Source organism: Geotrypetes seraphini, chromosome 4, assembly GCF_902459505.1.
Source record: "Geotrypetes seraphini chromosome 4, aGeoSer1.1, whole genome shotgun sequence".
NCBI classification, from domain to species: Eukaryota; Metazoa; Chordata; class Amphibia; order Gymnophiona; family Dermophiidae; genus Geotrypetes; species Geotrypetes seraphini.
In genome coordinates this window covers 133,389,901-133,408,907 of record NC_047087.1, presented here as the reverse complement: position 1 = coordinate 133,408,907, position 19,007 = coordinate 133,389,901, and the positions used below count along the sequence as shown (strand labels likewise).

At 40.8% G+C, this 19,007-nt stretch overlaps 1 protein-coding gene across 5 annotated transcripts in view; it reads right to left on the bottom strand.

Annotated features, from left to right (window-relative positions):
- BCL9 (BCL9 transcription coactivator) overlaps nt 1–19,007 on the bottom strand; it is a 169,488-nt gene that overhangs the window by 112,648 nt on the left and 37,833 nt on the right. Inside the window, exon 1 of one of the 5 annotated variants that reach the window (XM_033941359.1) lies at nt 17,368–17,504. The exons of 2 other annotated variants lie outside the window; for them this stretch is intronic. The gene's annotated coding sequence lies outside the window, so the exon portion shown is untranslated. 2 more of the 5 variants (XM_033941360.1, XM_033941361.1) reach the window with 2 other exon arrangements.

The following is a 19,007-nucleotide window of genomic DNA, read 5'->3' as shown; positions in this document are numbered from 1 at the left end:
CATAAGATATTCATCCACAAACCATAGAAAACCCATTCAGGAATGACCAGAGGTGTGACAGGTTGATAGCTTGTAATTGAATATTTGCTATCCTTTCCCTATGTCTCCTCATCTCCAGGCAGAAGAGCTACATCTCCTAACATATATTCTACAACATCCCTAGCATAGCAGCATTCCACCTCTTCTGTTAATCACATATTTGTGTAAGCTCTTGCTGAAAGGGTGTTAGAGGCAAGTACTTGGGTTTTCCATAGGCCCATGTGTGGGCGGTACCAATGGTGCTTCACTGCCATCAGGCCTATCAGGGTTCACCTCAGTGAATGTGAGAATCACAGGTTGGCCTCATCAGTCCCTAGACCTGCCAAATCAGATCAGCAGCAAGCCAGCTCTCTACTGCTGCCCTGGTTGTAATCCCCCGAGAGGATAAAATAAACAAAACAACTAAATATAGTAAAACCTTGGGTTGCAAGTAACTTGGTTTGCAAGTGTTTTGCAAGACAAGCAAAACATTTTATTAAATTTTAACTTGATTGATATACAAGCAAGATCTTGAATACAAGTACATACAGTATACACACATCACAACTGAGCCGATGGTTCTTTCTCTGACACTGCAAGAGTGTAGTGACTGTGCTAAACAAGCAAAGTCTTGCAATACGAGTACATACAGTATACATGTGTCACATCATCACAACTGAGCTGATGGTTCTTCTCTCTCTGATGCTGCAGGAGTGTAGTGACTGTTCTAAATGAGCAAGACGTATAGTATTTTGTATTACAGTTTTTGGATTGTGGAACGAATCATCTGAGTTTCCATTATTTCCTATGGGGAAATTCGCTTTGATATACGAGTGCTTTGGACTACAAGCATGCTTCTGGAACGAATTATGCTCGCAAACCAAGGTTTTACTGTATTACCATCCTCTCCATGAACCCTTCAAAATCACTATCACCTTGCTAGTGTGCAAGATCAACTCACTCATTTCCATAGCTTAGGTACCATCAGATGTATCTGTATCCTATAACAGAATGCTAATGCCTGGTCCCCTGGAGTGTTAGCTGCAGTGACCATGCAGGCCAACCCCCCCGAGATGGCATGTGTGCTATATTTTCACAGAATTTTTTTTTGGTTAAAATTGCCATACATATCTCACACCAAGGTTAACTAATTTGGTTGGCAGTATAATGTACTAACCTCTGAAGCAATTTCCTCCCGTATTCTTTTCTTTGTCAAACAGATGTCCATGCTCCAAATCTGTTGTATTCTACACAGACCAAAACTCTCTTTTCCTCCATGAAAATGTGCTGCACAAATACACTTTCGCTGTATGGAGGATCCCACCCAATCATTATTCATAGGCACTCTTGAGTTGTGCAATGGTTTTCTGGCTTGAGCTATGCCTTCTCCTTTTGCTCCACCCCCTGCAACCCTGGGACATACCTCCCTGCATTCCACTATCACCCATATCAGTTCTGTTCTCATTTTCCATTGTTATCAGATACAACAAAAGTTTAAAAGCTAATGGTAGAACAGACAAAATATACAGCGCACACACAGGACTAATGGCAAAACAAAACTTAACACAGGGTGAAATAAGTTAAACACAAAACACACAAGACCAACATTCTCTAAGAATGCCCATGTGCATAGCAAGTCACCACAAAGACTACCTGGCCTTATACAAACCCTACATAGCATTTCATATTTTTTCAGCGCTTCCTTGCTTTTGAGCATCCATTTGTACCAACACTCTTTAGATCGTCCCTTTTTTATTCATGTATTTATTATTATTTCTACCGTAGTTACAAGCATTTCTGGAGGTTTCTTTAAAATTTTAAATCTTTTTTATTAGTTTAAACATAACAGCCATAATATAGGGATTACAAATGATAGTAAATGGTATTTTGAGATTTCTATTCTCTTATGTACCAAACATGATCATAGTTCATTTCCTGTTTCTGGTTTAAAAAAAAAAAAAGACAAAGATTTGCAACCTGCTCTTTATTAGCACACATCAGCATGCACACTGAGGGCTCCTTTTACAAAGCTGAGTTAGGATTTTTAGCGCACGCATATTTTTAGTGCGTGCTAACCCCTGTGCTAGCCAAAAAACTACCGGCTGCTCAAGAGGAGGCGGTAGCGGCTAGCGCGGCAGGCAAATTAGCGCGCGCTATTACGCGCATTAAACCGCCAACGCGGCTTCGTAAAAGGAGCCTTAAATGGCATCCCAATGTTATGTGTGAACACAAACGTAAAATTGTGCAGATAAAAATAAAACTGTGCATATGGCTCCATATGTGTAGGCACATGGGTCATTCCATACCAAGAGATCTAAAAAAAACTCCCCACAATTACTTCTCAGATTTCATTCAAATTTGTAGCAATTCAGTATGAATACCTGCATCAAATCATTCCTTCAGATTTTGCACCGACACAAGGGCAAAAATTTGTCAATTTTCAGGGTCAATTCTACTCCTGAGTAGAGTAGAATGGGTATAAGTGGATCAATTTTTCACTCCATCAAAAATTACAAAGACTAAGGGACACTCGATGAAGTTACAGGGAAATACTTTTAAAACCAATAATTATTGTTTCAATCAGAGAATAGTTAAGCTCTGGATCGCATTTCCAGAGGATGTGGTAAGAGTAGATAGCGCAGCTGATTTTAAGAAAGGTTTGGACAATTTCTTGGAGGAAAAGTCCATAGTCTGTTATTGAGAAGAGACATAGGGGAAGACACTGCTTGGTAGCATGAAATATTCCTACTTCTTGGGTTTTGGCCAGGTACTGTTGACCTGGATTGGAATCTATTATGATTGAATAGGGTCATCAGTTTTTTTTCTTTTTCCTACAGTTTGACTCTGTTTATTACTGCTATCAGGTTGTAAAAGCAGAACTATAACCAGTGGGACTGGCCTTTTCCAAAATTTCGTATTGACAATTGGAGTACTGTCTTCTCAGTTATCTATTTTCTGCTGTGAAGTCTCTTGTCTGGACATTGCTTCTTCTACTACGGTGGGAAATCTAATATGGATGTAGAGTCTGTAAAGTTAGATTCCTCTACCTATTTTTACCAAACTACCTTATCTAGCAGATGTCTTGACTACCTCTGCTTTTCAAAGGTCTACGCTGGGTAATTAACATGGGTGTAGAGTCTGTAAGTTAGATTCCCCCATATCTTTTTCACTACAGATTTTCAGCACACAGCTGACACAGTCCACACTTTGGTCTGTGGGTACGGGGCTAAGGACTTCCTCCGCCCCGTGGAGCGGTGAATGGCCTTGTCCCTGCAGTTAAGGGAGGGAACACGCGTGGCCCCCTCCCTCCTTACTACCTACCCAAATCTATCTATCTATCTATCTCTCTCCCTCCCCCTTACCTTCGCGGCGCATTTTGAGTAACTTCTTCACAAAGCCGTCGGAGCCTGCAATCAGCGTGTGTGTGTGGGCGGAAGCTTCTCCTCTGATGCAACTCAAAGTTAGGAATGCTTAGCAGTGTGACATGCAATATTTGCATTTTACATTTGTTTGATAATTTGAATACCACTATATTTCTAACTTTTTTATGCTTGTCAAAGATTTCTAAAGGTTCTACAGTATTGTTATAATATTTGGAACACGTAGACAAGCTTGATTTAATGAGACAGAATCAGCATGGTTTCAGCCGAGGGAGATCTTTCCTCACCAATTTGCTTGACTTCTTTGAAGGAGTGAATAAACGTGGATAAAGGTGAGTCGGTTAATATAGTGTATCTAGATTTTCAGAAAGCTTTTGATAAAGTTCCTCATGAGAGGTTCCTGCAAAAATTAAAGTGTCATGGGATAGGTGACAAAGTTCAGTTGTGGATTAGGAATTGGTTATCGTATAGAAAACAGAGGGTAGGGTTAAATTGTAATTTTTTTTCAATGGAGGAGAGTAAACAGTGGAGTGCTGCAGGGGTCTGTACTGGGACCGGTGCTATTTAACTTATTTATAAATGACTTGGAAATTGGAACGATGAATGAGGTGATTAAATTTGCAGATGACACTAAACTGTTCAAAGTTGTTAAAGCACATGCGGATTGTGAAAAATTGCAGGCGGACCTTAAGAAATTGGAAGACTGGGCATCCAAATGGCAGATGAAATTTAATGTGGACAAATGCAAAGTGATGCACATTGGGAAGAATAACCTGAATCAGAGTTACCGGATGCTAGGGTCCACCTTGGGGATTAGCACCCAAGAAAAGGATTTGGGTATCGTCGTAGACAATATGATGAAACTTTCCACCCAATGTGTGGTGGCAGCCAAAAAGCAAACAGGATGCTAGGAAATATTAAAAAAGGGATGGTTAACAAGACTAAGAATGTTATAATGCCCCTGTATAGCTCCATGGTGTGACCTCAGCTGGAGTGCTGCGTTCAATTCTGGTCTTCTTATCTCAAGAAAGATATAGTGGCACTAGAAAAGGTTCAAAGAAGAGCGACCAAGATGGCAAAAGGGGATGGAACTCCTCTCATATGAGGAAAGACTAAAATGGTTACGGCTCTTCAGCTTGGAAAAGAGACGGCTGAGGGGAGATATGATTGAAGTCTACAAAATCCTGAGTGGAGTAGAATGGGTACAAGTGGATCGATTTTTTTACTCTGTCAAAAATTACAAAGACTAGGGGATGCTCAATGAAGTTACAGGGAAATACTTTTAAAACCAATAGGAGGGAATTTTTTTTTTCACTCAGAGAAAGTTCTGGAACACGTTGCCAGAGGATGTGGTAAGAGTGGATAGCGTAGCTGGTTTTAAGAAAGGTTTGGACAAGTTCCTGGAGGAAAAGTCCATAGTCTTGTTATTGAGAAAGACATGGGGGAAGCCAATGCTTGCCCTGTATCGGTAGCATGGAATATTGCTACTCCTTGGGGTTTTGCCAGGTACTAGTGACCTGGATTGGCCACCATGAGAACGGGCTACTGGGCTTGATGGACCATTGGTCTGACCCAATAAGGCTATTCTTATGTGTTTTTCTGGTGGTGAGTGAGCTTAGTGATTGCTTCATTCTCCAGTGAAGGCAGTGCTGGATTAATCAGTTGGTTGCTATGTATAACTTTTGTGTACCATTCGTATTTTCCAGGTATTAAAATAGTTTTTACACTCAGAATTGATAGGCTTAAGTAGGCCTTGTTGAACCCATTATTATCAATCTTTTTTTTTTTTAAATAACATTTTTATTGAAGAAATCAGTAAATATACAATAAAATAGTCATTAAATTAAAATTCATCATATTAATTTCTATCAAATATCTTTCATTTCTTCAAAATATATTTCCAAAATACCCATTACATCTCTCAATACCCTCCCCCTAATTCCTACCCCCCTTCCCTTTTCCCTATTGACCTCTCCCCCCCCATCCTCCCCCCAAATTTAGTTTACCAATTATTTTAACCGTTTGTTTATTGCTTTGGCTCCATTCACATGCTTTAGTCAGGTATTTTTAAAATTTTTGAACTTGTGCCAAGATGTTTGATTTTTAGGTTATAGATGTCAGTCTTTGAAGAGGATATAACTTTGCCTCCCTGTTCAATTGGGCAAGGTACTGATGCATCAAAGTGCCATGTAATTTTCCATGCAAACAGGCTTGGGAACCTGTGGAAAAGAAACCCACCTGTGGCTAATGTTGCATGGCTATTGGGCATGGCTCCTATGTTGATGGGGATACTAGTTTGCTTATTTGGAAACTAATAGTGGCAAAGCCACCATGGAGCAACGCAACAGTTATTTCGTATACATTTTCTAGCCTTGTGATATGTGTATATCGTGGGCAATCCACACAAAATATCCCACGCTCTTAAGCGAATTTATATTTCAATTAAGGGTTGCATTGCAAAACAAATATAAATCTTGTAGAGTAATATTTCCTCTTTCAAATGGTACTAGTTAGAAAAAGATTCGAGCAGACTCCTGAGGTTGTGGGCTCAAACCCTTCATTGCTCCTTATGACCCTGGGCAAGTCACTTAGGGGGGTCTTTACGCTAACGCACCCTTTATATTTTATTGACGCATTAGCATTTAGCGCACGCTAAATCAGCTAGCACATCTTAGTAAAAGATCCCCTTAATCCCCTTGAGCCCACCAGGACAGAAGGGAAATATGATAAAGTAGCTGAATATAAAGATAAAGAAATAAAATATAATAGTGGTGCTTCTGTAAAATTGGGCTGCCTTCTGCATGCCATTTTACTGCATACAATTTTAATGTAAAAAAACAGCATAAAATTGCATTTTAATGGTCATAAAGCTAAAACGCAATAACATTATAGACATTGTGAATATGCCTATGCGACGCTTAAAAGGTGATTCTATAAAGCACACCTAACTATGTAGACGCACTTACATTCACTGAGCGCCGCTGAGCGCGATTCTCTATTGTGCGTCTATGCTTAATAGAATCGCGTCAAGATTTCTGCTAATGGACGTCTAAACATCACCTAATTTTTAGACGTCCTTTACAGAATTTGCCCCAAGTGCATAATATAAAATGTAATAACAGTTACGTTATATATGTAATAATTCAATTATATATTATGCACTTTGATTATATGCTTGAATCCCCCCTCCCCCGTAATAATTCAATTATATATTATGCACTTTGATTATGCACTCGAATCCCTCCCCATCCCCCGGCCCGGAAAAATTGTCTTGCATGAAACTGGTCCATGGTGCAAAAAAGGTTAGGGACCGCTGTTGTAGGGGTCCATATAAATCATCAAGGAATTTCATCTCTTCTTTTCTAATTTCAGACATAAGACAACAAGCAATTTTCTCTCAACCATAGATATAATACTATAGATGTAACATCATGTAAAAAAACCCCCAAAAAACAGTTATGTCACTGGCATAGCTAAAAGATTAAAAAGCTAGCTAGCATTGTTATCTAAGAGCCCATAGATGCAATAATGTCAAAGATGTCAGTAAAACAAAAAGCATACTGTTCCTGGCCTCAGATACAGAGCTTCTAGCCTATCCCATTTACATAGACTCCAGATGGACACAAAGGCAAAAATACTTGGAGTCATCTTGGATCAAAACCTTACCTTTCACGAACAAATCAGCTTGGTAGTCAGTAAATGCGTCTATAAATTGAAACTCATCCGTTCTATTGCATCGTTACTTGATCCCCCCTTATTAAATATTCTTATCCACTCCTTAGTCATTTCCAACATTGATTACTGCAATTCACTCTATCAGAGGATCAATCAAAAAGAGATTCACAGACTACAAATTTTACAACACACAGCTGTTAAACATATCATGCAAAAAAATTTGACCATGTCACCCCTCCTCTATGCGATGCTCACACTATTTTCCAATCCCTCACCACATCACATTTAAAATTCTACTCCTTACTTATAAAACCAAGCAATCCAATAGCCCACCCTTTATAGACAAACATGTAATCCCCTACACTGAAACCTATACTTTATGCTCAAATTACCAAGACTTATTAGTAGTCCCTTCCACTCGAGAAATTTTTTTACGATACCCCCAGAAAGTCTATTTTCTCCGTTATGGCACCCTCGCTCGGGAATGTTCTTCCCCTCCACATAAAACAAGAGACCTCCTTAAAATTATTTGGGTCAAAAATCAAACCTTTTCTATTCAAGGAGGTATATAATGCTTAGGGCTCCTTTTACTAAGCTGCGCTAGAGTTTTTAGCGCACACAGGAAATTACCGTGCGCTACGCTTCTAGAACTAACACCAGCTCAATGCTGGCATTAAGGTCTAGCATGCACTATTCCGTGCGTTAAAGCCCTAGCGCACCTTAGTAAAAGAAGCCCTTAGTATCGGAGCCATCTTCTCTCCCTCCGGAAAAGTCTGTGTTCAACTCTTTATACCAAACGCTTCTCTTGAAACGAAATATCCCCTTTTGTTTTATCCTCCCCCTTTCCAATATTAAAAACTTTTTTTATCTTGATGTATTTTTTATCACCTCTTGTTAACCCCTTCCAGTCATGTTAGTCCTTGTATGGTCCTGTAAACCCACCACCACCACCATAGATTCTTAATTGTTATATGTGGATATTGTTTTTCTATTTTTCTTTTTAAATGTTTTTTTTCTGATTGTAAACTTTCTAGATAAATTTTGATAGACGGTATATCAAAGAAATAATAAACTGGGAAACCTGGACATTAAACAATCTACTGTACCTTATCCAGCAACAAATGCTATTTTTTATTTCACTTTTTCTTCTCCGTTTTTTAAAACTTAGGGGTCCTTTATCAAGCCGCGCTAACCCTCGCGGCCGGCTAAAAAGCTAACGCCGAGTGATGGACACCTGGAATGCGCTTCCAGAGGGCGTAATAGGGCAGAGTACAGTACTGGGGTTTAAGAAAGGATTGGACAATTTCCTGCTGGAAAAGGGGATAGAAGGGTATAAATAAAGGATTACTGCACAGGTCCTGGACCTGTTGGGCCGCCGCGTGAGCAAACTGCTGGGCATGATGGACCTCAGGTCTGACCCAGCAGAGGCATTGCTTATGTTCTTAATGCAGGCGTTAGCGACTAGCACAGCAGGCGGTCTAACGCACGTTAAACCCCTACCGCAGCTTGATAAAAGGACCCCTTAGTAGTGGTGTTTCTCCTAAAGAAAAGAAAAAAAGAACAATATCTATGGCTATTATGTGTGTTTTGTCTTAGCCTACAACTTGCCTTCTGATCAATACTCTTATTTTTGTTATAAAGATTTGCTACTAGTGTGAAACCCCAGCATAGGTAGTAGCACATATGTGGCCCAATCACTTGCTGACCCGACTACTACTTATTCTAATTTGTTGATTCTGGGAGAATTTAATCGCCATGTTGATATTCCATCTCATCCTAAAGTTGCCCCTTTTCTGTCTTTTCTTGCTGAATTAAACCTCCTCCGATGGGTTTCCTTTCCCACACATCAGGCAAGGTACACTTTAGATTTCATACCATTACCTGTGGCATCTTCTCTTTTAGGGTATTTTTCTGCAACCCCATTCTCTTGGATTGATTACTGTTTGATAAAATTTTCTATCGCTATGTTTTTCTGATATTTCTTCTTCTTACCACAAAGAATATTGACCCATAATCTCTCCCTTCATTCGAGTCAAATCTCCCTTTAACTTTGCCACTACTACCTTTGTCTGAACATACAGATTGTTGGAAATCTTCTCTAGGGCATTTACTAATGTTAACCCCTTAACTACTATCTCAAGCTCTGCAGCAATCATACAAAGAGCCATGGTTCTCTGAGAAACTCTGCAATCCTGAAAGAAATCCAGGTCCACTCAATCCCTAGACTTATGTCATCGTGACTCTAATTTCTACCTTAGATAGACATGATGCTCATACTACTTCTCTCTTTTAAAATGCATGAACATTTCACAGAATTTGTTTTCTATGTTTCTTTATTTAGGATTTGATTAATCGCTTACTCAAATTTCAAAGCGATGTACATAGTTAAAAATCCATACAACTTTCAGGGGGACAAAGCGTACAACGTATAACTAACAGACAAAAATTACACAGCTTGGGGGAGAAGGGAAAGAAACACAATATTCAAAAGAAAATGAGACAAAAAGGGAAGATGACACTGAAAGGAGGAAGTGCATATGTCAGATCCTAAGAAACAATTCCAGTCTTAAGTGCTAGCAGTTAAAGGCATCTTTAAAAAGAAAGCTTTTCAACTTACTGACGAAACCCTAGTATACAACTTCTCATGGATTTATGCCATCAGCTGATTGCTTTGATAGTCACTTTAACAACAAAATTACTCAGTTTCGCTCCTCATATCCAGTGTTTTGTCCGACACTGGAAATGTAAGCAACTGCTACCGGAGTATAGTCATTACAGGAAGCAGTCAAATAAAACTGAGAATAAAATCCAAGTTAAAAGCCCATTTCTTCGAGACTGCTTCCAACTCCTAACTCATCTCACCTTGGGTTCTACATCCTCAACCCTATATGTCATGTCTGTCTGTCCAAGTCAGATTGTAAGCTCCTCTGATCAGAGACTGTCTATTAAATTTCAAAATGTGCAGCGCTTCATATGCCAAGTGAGAAATAGTAGTAGTCGTTGTTGTTGTTGTAGTATCAGGTCCTGCCCATACCACTGCTTTTGCTCTTCAATCATTTACAAATTGCTCAGGTATTTTTATCCAATCATCCTTTCACTTGCAAACCTTAGTTAGCTTCATTAGACAAAGTTTCATCCACTGTAAGATCAACTAACTGTAGCTTAAATCCACTTCCTTAATCTTGGATCATTATCCAATCTTAATTTATTAACAGCTCTGCTAATTTCAGTAAATGATAGTCTTACATTAGGATTGGTGCTTTCTCAATGGAAGACAGCCTTGGTTAAAACCAATTTTGAAAAAAGCCTTCTTTGAACTATTTCAGTGCATTGCCACTGTGTGTCAATCTTTAATTTTGTTTAAAAAGTTGTGCTTCTTCAAACTTCTGCACTTCTCTGAACAAATTCTAGCTTTTCACCCTTGCCAATCTGGTTTTAGACTGCAACGTAGCACTGAAACCATTATTACTGCTGCACTTAGTGAGGTTCATTCGTATTTGGACAGAGGGCAAGTTACTCTCACTTAGGGTGACCAGGTTACCCATTCCAGAAGGGAGACATTTTTGGCCTGTCTTGGATTTCTGCCAACCTCATGGACTACAAATACTACACTACTTTGGATGTAATTTTAAAACGTGGACTAGCCCAAAAAAAGTCTCCCTTCTGGAACGGGTAAACTGGACACCCTATTCTTGCCATATCCTTAGATCTCTCTGCAGCATTTGATCTCATCGATCATTTCCTTTTCCTATCTCATTTTTCCTCTCTCAGTCTATCTGAACATTGCTAGCTCGGTTCATTTTTCTCAGATTGCACTTTTACAGTTTAAACCCATTCTGGAAATTCAGAAATTAAATCAGTATCCTGCGGAGTCCTTCAAGGATCTATTTTGTCACCTACTCAATCTTTTTCCAAGTCCTTTGGGTACACTCACTGAGGAGGCTTGAATTTATTCTCATATTTATGCTGATATTCTCTTATTCCATACAAACCCCATCAAGCCAAATACTGTGACACTGCAAATGTGTTCTTTCATTGGTTGATAGGTGGTTATCTGATCATCTGGTTTTGGATTGTAATAAAACTGTAGCTTTCAAACCACCTTCACTGTCCCGATAGTAATTTGTCTTTGTTCAATCAATACTCTTATAACCTTTGCATTCACTTTCTAGTACTTTGATGTCCGATTCCAATGTAACTTTTACCCCTCAAATCTCAGCAGTTTGTAAACCTTTTTTTGTCTTGCCACAATTATGATCAGTGTGAACTTACGTTGAACACAATGGGCCCAATTCTATTTAGCATGCCTAAAAAAAATCAGCGTCAAGTAGTGCGGCACTAAGCGCACTGTATAGAATAGTGTGTCTCAAACTGTGTGCCAAGGCACACTAGTGTGCCTCCTGAGATTTCAGGTGTGTTGCGGTATTGGTTCTTGGGGGGGTAGAGCAGCGCCGCTGGCCTCAGGGGTGGGTGGGAACATATCAAGCGAGTTTCCCTTAGTTCCTATGGGGAAACTCGCTTTGAAATACGAGCATGCTTCTGGAACAAATTATGCTCGTAAACCAAGGTACCACTGTAGATATCATGCATATTCATTGGGGAAATCCTGAAAATCCGACTGGATTGCGGCCTTCGAGGAGGGACTTTGACACCTTTGGTCTAGATGCTTACTTTTTATAGAATTGTGTTTTTTTGAGTTAGGAGCCTTTCAATTAAGTCCAATGAACAAGTGTCGATTATTGGTGCCAATTAAGCCTATCAATCAATCAAGTTAGGTGCCTACATCAGCTAGGCACACCGATATAGGCGCCTAACTTTGGCCCAGATTCTATAAAGTCTGCCTAATGTGTTTCACTCGCTCATTCTCTCTCTCTTCACAACCAGATTAGACTATTCTAACATCATTTATCTTGGGGCTTCTAAACTTGCCCTTAAACTTCAAATGCTCCAAAATGCTGCTGTGTCAGATATCAGCGTTGTTTTAAAACAGCACAATTGACTGCCTGTTGAATTCCACATTGCATTCAAGCTTCTGTTGCTAACTTTTGAAGCATACCATTTAGGTACTCCTTTTTAATTTGTCATTTCTTACAAATTCCCTATTCACCCTCTCTCGTACTAAGATCTCCAACAAGCACCAGGTCCCCATTCAGCTCAACTAGAAAATACTCAACATAGTGCTTTTTTCTTTCCGTCTCCTGCTGTTTGGAATTCACTCCCATTTACTATTAGGGAAGAGCTATCCCTGAAAGAATTTAAAAAGAGCTCTTAAGTCCTAAATTTTCTGTCAGGCTTAAGGTGACTGATGCTAGTCAGAGTACTTGAAGGTGGAAGACACTCCCTTCAAACTGTTTTAGTCTGGTGTGTTTGAGTTTTGGAGTGTGCGGATATTGTGTTCCTATTATATTAATGCAAGTTTTTGTTTCCTCTTTGTATTTGGCTTTGATCTACACTGTTAAGTAACGCAGAACAGCAAGACCAGATAAACAAATAATAAATAAATCACATTGTATTTTTAAGTCATTGATTTTTCCACTAGTTTCCTTATGTGTTCGACAATGTATTTTTGAAATAAGTTTTCTGTTTTCACTTAAGCTACTCTACCAGGATTGTTGCCCCACTCCCAACCCCAATTTCTGCTTCTACAAATCTAGACTGAACCAATAGCAAATCATAAGATTCCTTTTAAACAGCATCAGTAGGGTAGGAAACCCACTCACCCAGTTTAGAATGTACAAGGACAAATCAAAAGTTAAAGGCAATTGATAAATTACATGATAACTGGAATAGAGTTAGCGAAATGCAACATATATAATCGTACGTTGCCTGTTGGATAGTTTATCCACGTACAGTGCAGCGCTCAGCCTTTAGTTGTATGGCAGCCATGAGGTTAGAAAAATGGACGCTCCATTGCAAGATTGCATCATCAAAAACCAATGTGCAACAACCTGTGGACATTCACTGTCTGATATTGACTCAGTATGGACATAGCATTGCAATTCAACAAAAGGTTTATGAGTGGGTGAAAAATTTTAAAGCGGGAAGAACAGGTATAACTGACAAAGGTCATTCTGGTCACCTATCAACATCGTGCACACAAAAGCACATTGACAGGACAGATGACTTGATTAGAGAAGACCAACAAATAATGGTGTCTCAATTGGCTGCAAATTTGGATATCAGCTATGGATCTGCACAATGGGTTCCCAAACAGCTTACTGATCTGAACAAGCCACAGCGTGTGGAGGTTGCGACCCAGTTCCTGAGATGGTATGAAGAAGATATGAGTATTCTGGAGAGAACTGTCACCAGCGACGAGACATAGGTGCATCACTGCGACAGAGAGCAAAAGACAAAACACGATGAAGTAAAGGAAGTGGTGCTCACCTGGCTACAGGAGCAGCCAAAAAACTTCTTCTCTGCAGGAATGCATAAGCTAGTTGAACGACACAACAAATGTGTTGTCTTTCATGGGGACTATGTGGAAAAGTGATATGAGAAGAGACTGGAAGACCTAAATAAGTATACTCTAGAGGAGAGGAGGGACAGGGGAGATATGGTATTAATATAGAACCAAATCTTTTCCAGAGAAGAAAAAAATGGTAAAACTAGAAGTCATAATTTGAGGTTATAGGGAGGAAGACTTAGGAGCAATGTTAGAAAATTCTTCTTCACGGAGAGGGTGGTAGATGCCTGGAATGCTCTCCCAAGGGAAGTGGTGGAGAGGAAAATGGTGATGGAATTCAAAAAAGTGTGAGATAAAAATAGAGGATCTCTAATTAGAAAACAAAGTATGTTAATTATAGAACTAAGGCTGGTATTGGACAGACCTGCATGGTCTGTGTACCATATATGGTGATTCAGTGTAGGATGGGCTGGAGTGGGCATCAATGGGACCTCCACTAAATTGGAACATGAAGATATTAATGGCCAGACTTTACGGTAAATATCCTGCAAACAACGGGATGGTTGGATAGGCTGGAGTGAGCTTAGACAGCAACTTCAGCATTTGGAATATAGGACAATACCAAACTTTACAGTCTATGGCCCACAAATATCAAAGAGATGACAAGTTAATTTAATCATGTATTTTTTAATGGGTATAACTTATGGGCAGACTGGATGGAATGTTCAGGTCTTTATCTGCCGTCATTTACTATGTTACTATATTCAAATGCTCACAGTTACTTCAATTAAAGCTGTTAAATGTATTTTGCCTTTACTTTTTTCATTTACCCTCGTAGTTCTGGTCAGGGTGTTTAAGACAGACAATCTATGGACAACTTTGTAATTACTGTATTAGTTACCCAAAATGCAAAGTAATCACATTTTGGAACATTTATGAGTGGATATCTAGTATAGTGACTCTTGTTTAGCCACACAAATTTTTCCAGTACAGTGAATCAATATTAGAATTATTAGAAAGGGCAGAGAGAGAAAAAAGCCTTTATTGCTCTATGGTGCAACTGCAACTTGCAGTACTATTCATAATTCTGGTCCAAAAAGATATGATAGAATTAGAAGAGGGCAACCAAAATAAAGGAAAAGCTAGGGAGGCTGGGGCTCTTCAGTCTGGAAGGACAGACAACAGATATGATTTGAGATATATAAAATCCTGAGCAGAATGAACAAATACAAATCAATTGTTTATTTTTCAAAAACTGTCTAGGAAACGTCATTAAATTACTCCATAAGCAGTAGATGACAAGTTGTGATGAAAGCTACCATAGTTGGGTTTAAGAGAGGATTTGGATAAATTCCTGGAGATGAACTCCATAAACCATTAAAGTAGACATAGGGAGAGCCATTGCTTATCCCTGGGAATAAGTAGCATGGAATCTTTGCTACTTTTTACAAACCTGCCACATATTTGTGACCTGAATTTGCAACTGTTACAAACAGATGTTAGATCAATATAGCAATTCTTGTTATTAAACTTATTTGGAGATAACACAGAAAGATTGGCAGAGAACTATCTGGTCCCGATGCTTAAAGTCTGCCATGCAAGTAAGACTGGTTGTAACTCTTCTTACTTGCAAAACAGCTCAGCTTCCAGTGCACAAAAGGCTTCTTGGGGGCTTTTACCAATCACAGTAGCAGCCACTGAGAACCATATGGCAAATTCATTATAAGTTCATTAGTACTAAAACAAGCACCCCTTATGATATATAGAAGGTAACACCCATTTGTTACCGAGGAAAATTTTTTCCAGCAGATCCAGAGTAGCCGTAGTGGATTTGTGCGTCTGTTATGCAAGTGTATGTCTCAAGTGGGATATACACTCACATAACAGACACACAACAGCTGCATTCAAATCAGTAAAACTTACTCAAGATCAAACCCACAACCTCAGGCTGCTGAGGCAGATGCTCTAACCACTAAGCCACTTCTCCACATTGTCTAGGACTCAGCTTGAGCTCTGGTAAGCAGCAACAAACAAAAAAGCTTTCAGCCTCAGACTTTTTTGCTGCTGCATATAAGAGCTCAGAATAACCCTGCAGAGTATGGAGGAATGGCTCAGTGATTCGAGCTACTGCCTCAGCAGCCTGGTTATTTGGATTCGACACTGGGTAAGTCACAAATAAAAGCCTGCTAACAGTTGTACTAGGACTGAACAGAAGAGCTGTGCCTCCTAATTTGCTTTTCTATGCAGGTGCCCTTTTACCGGGCTGCTCAGCACAAATAGTGTGCATATAATTTGCACACTATTTGTGCTGAGCATAGCCTGGCAAATCAAAATCGGTCCCAACAAGGAATTTTTTTTAGCAGGTTGCCAGAGCTTTGTGTATCTGGCCCTCTGTTCCTTCCAAACATATTATGCCTTTGCTTGAGCCATTTCTTATTGCTTACCGACAAGCAACATAGTAAGTACTAAAGCAGGGGTCTCAAAGTCCCTCCTTGAGGGCCACAATCCAGTCGGATTTTCAGGATTTCCCCAATGAATATGCATGAGATCTATGTGCATGCACTGCTTTCAATGCATATTCATTGGGGAAATCCTGAAAAGCCAACTGGATTGCGGCCCTCAAGGAGGGACTTTGAGATCCCTGTACTAAAGGTTCTAGCATAGAATGACCCCAAGAAATTTCTCCATCTTTGCAAGTTTTGTTGCTGTCCCTGCCCCATTCCTGTAAGCTCAGCCTTAACTGTACAAGCCTTGAACACATGATTTTAAAGTGTTTGAGGCTTGTGCAGATGAGGATGGAGCTTGCAGGAATGGGGCAGGGACAGGAAAAGAACTCACAGGGACGGGGGAAATGAGTTCCTGTGGGGATGAGGAAAAATTTGTCCCCGTGTCATTCTTTATTCTGGTTCCTATTTTTATTCATTTTGGTGTGGTCTGTAACTGCATCTTCATCTCTGTGAGGGACAGGGGACAAGTTATGCCACATCAGCTGCAACTACAATGGTTTCACTACTGGCCACATCAGCACCTCATATTCAACTTAATGGTAACTCCAAAAGAAACACTAGGCCTTGGCTGAAGCAGTAACTGTCACTTCTGCTTATTTTGCAGAAACTTGATGAATCTATCTTAGCTTTCATGAAGTGGGAGTCTAACCGGCAAGAACTGAGCCACAGACATAGTCGCAGCAATAAGTTACTTGTATGTGGTGTCTGAATACAATACTTCACATCACTTTATTTTGTTTTGTCACGATGAAAAGAGAGCAAGTCAGAGTTCATTAGAAATGTATTGTCACTGTTATTAAAGTAAAACAATACCCCACATTGCTTTGTTGTTAACTTGGATGTACACAAAACCTTTCAAATAGTGAACAGAGCACAGAAGAGGAAATAATTAAGAATCATTCACGAATAGAGTACATGTGCAAAAATTACCTTCCTTCAAATCCAGAATTGGGCACATGTACCACAACCCTCCCCACTCCGGTCACACATACATACTCTCTTCCTCCAGAGCCACATCTCTCGTACTCGGGATCAGAACCCCCTCACCCCAACTTCTCTCTTCTACATTCAGGGTGGCAACTTACTCGGCATTTCAGTACAAAAATCACGAATCGAAGCTTTCCTTATGGAATGCGGAGTCTCGCTCCCCATTCTTAATCCCTCTCAGTCCCCAGATATCCCTACCCCTCTGTTTCTTTTCGCACGTCTCTCCCTTTTTTCCTCCCACAAGAATTTTCCTGCCTATTTCCGCGCTTCCCCTTCCTAACTCCGCTCTGGAAAGTTTTCCCTGGGCAGGCCAGACACCGTTCCCTTCAGCGGGGATGGAAAGCTGGCCGCCAATCTACCCAGCGCTCACCGCAGGGTACAGGCCCATACTCACTCCAGCGTCGACTCACACCCGGTAGCGTGCGACCGCAACTCCCAGCAGCGGCTCCAACCCCTCACAATCACACACAAGCCCCATTGTCTTCTCACTCCTCCCCCTTTCCGGCTCGCCCAGCAATACTTCCCCCCTCCCAACACACAAACCACCCTCTCGCTCGGACCTGCCTCTTAAAGAGACAATGATGCCTGACGTCAGGCGCCGCGTCCTCTCCTTCTAGAAGCCACGCCCCTCTGTCACAGCGGTACCGCCCTCCCTGTGTAGAGTCTTTATCTGGGCGATGCTAGTTGGTTAAAGGAGCCTAATCGTCAGTGCGGTTCTCGCTCATCTTTAACCCAACTCAGGCATCAGTTGTCATCATCCTTAAAACGTCAAAGCTCCATGTATTTTATTTATGTTCTTTACGTATGATTATGACTCAACCTTTTCTAGGCTAAGAGAAGTCGAACACAAACCGTAATCTTTTGCACTTCCAGCTCAATGGGAACCTAGGGCTGGGATCTGGCAACATAAGTTACCAGCAATTACAAGTACAGTACTTGGGAATTTTTTTGGGCTGACCGGTCGGCACGCCCGCTCCCTTGCAAAACTCTATCTGGATAACGCAGAAAATATACTACAGTATAATATCTCTTGGCCTATTATTATCTTTTAGAGACTGAAGCTCGATCAAACAATTCTCCTCCTCTATGTTGTTTACCGAAAATCGAAACACGAGATTTTTTTTCGATAGTTTCCACACAGGCCAGATTTGAGGTGGATATGAACTCTTGGAGACAGATATTGCTATTCCTGGAGCTATTCGGTCTAATTTCTAGGAGGACTTTCTCCAGATCTGAGAGATGCTGCTTACCCACCGTCTTCTTCCAGCTCCCTCAACTGTATATTTCTGTCAAATCGGATAACAGTTCCTAGGGGCAAGACTGAATTTCCTCTTCATCCTTCCCTCCTCTGGAGTTCCTTTCTACCCTTAACCATGTCGAGCTTTGCGAATGTAGAGATGATGCGGTATACAAACCTAAGGTTTAGTTTAGTTCTTTTATTTCACTTGACTAGAGCAATGTTTCTCAACATGCTGTACAAGTATCCTTAGGGGTACGCGGCACTAGCCGCCGCTGAGGATATTACCTGCCTTCCGCCCGCCCGCCCCCCCCCCCCCTCCACCATCGGGGATCCCTCCTTCCTGCCTGACCCCCCTCCACCGAAGAAGAAGGCTTCCCTCTGATGTCAGAGCCGACATCGGAGGAAAGCTTTCTGGGCCTTCAGCTCCACTTGTTAGAAGGACGCGTCAGCGGCTCTTTCACGCTGCACGTAGCTGACATCAGAGGGAAGGCTTATAGGTCAGCCACGTGCAGCATGTGAACCACTACCTGTGTGTCCTTGTAACAAGAGCTGCTGCCGACAGAAGGAGCAGCGCAGCTGGACGGCCCTGAAGGAAGCGAGTATGGCTTGAGTAAGTAAGGGAGCGAGGGGACATGATCTGGGACAAAGGAAGGAGTGGGGGGTAGGAGCACGTTGGGAGGGGCATGATTTTGTGACAAAGGCTGGGAGGGAGGGAGGGGGCAAGACCTTGGAAAATAGGAGGGAGGGAATAGAATTGATGGGCATGAATGTGTGAGTGAGAGGGAAAGAGATGG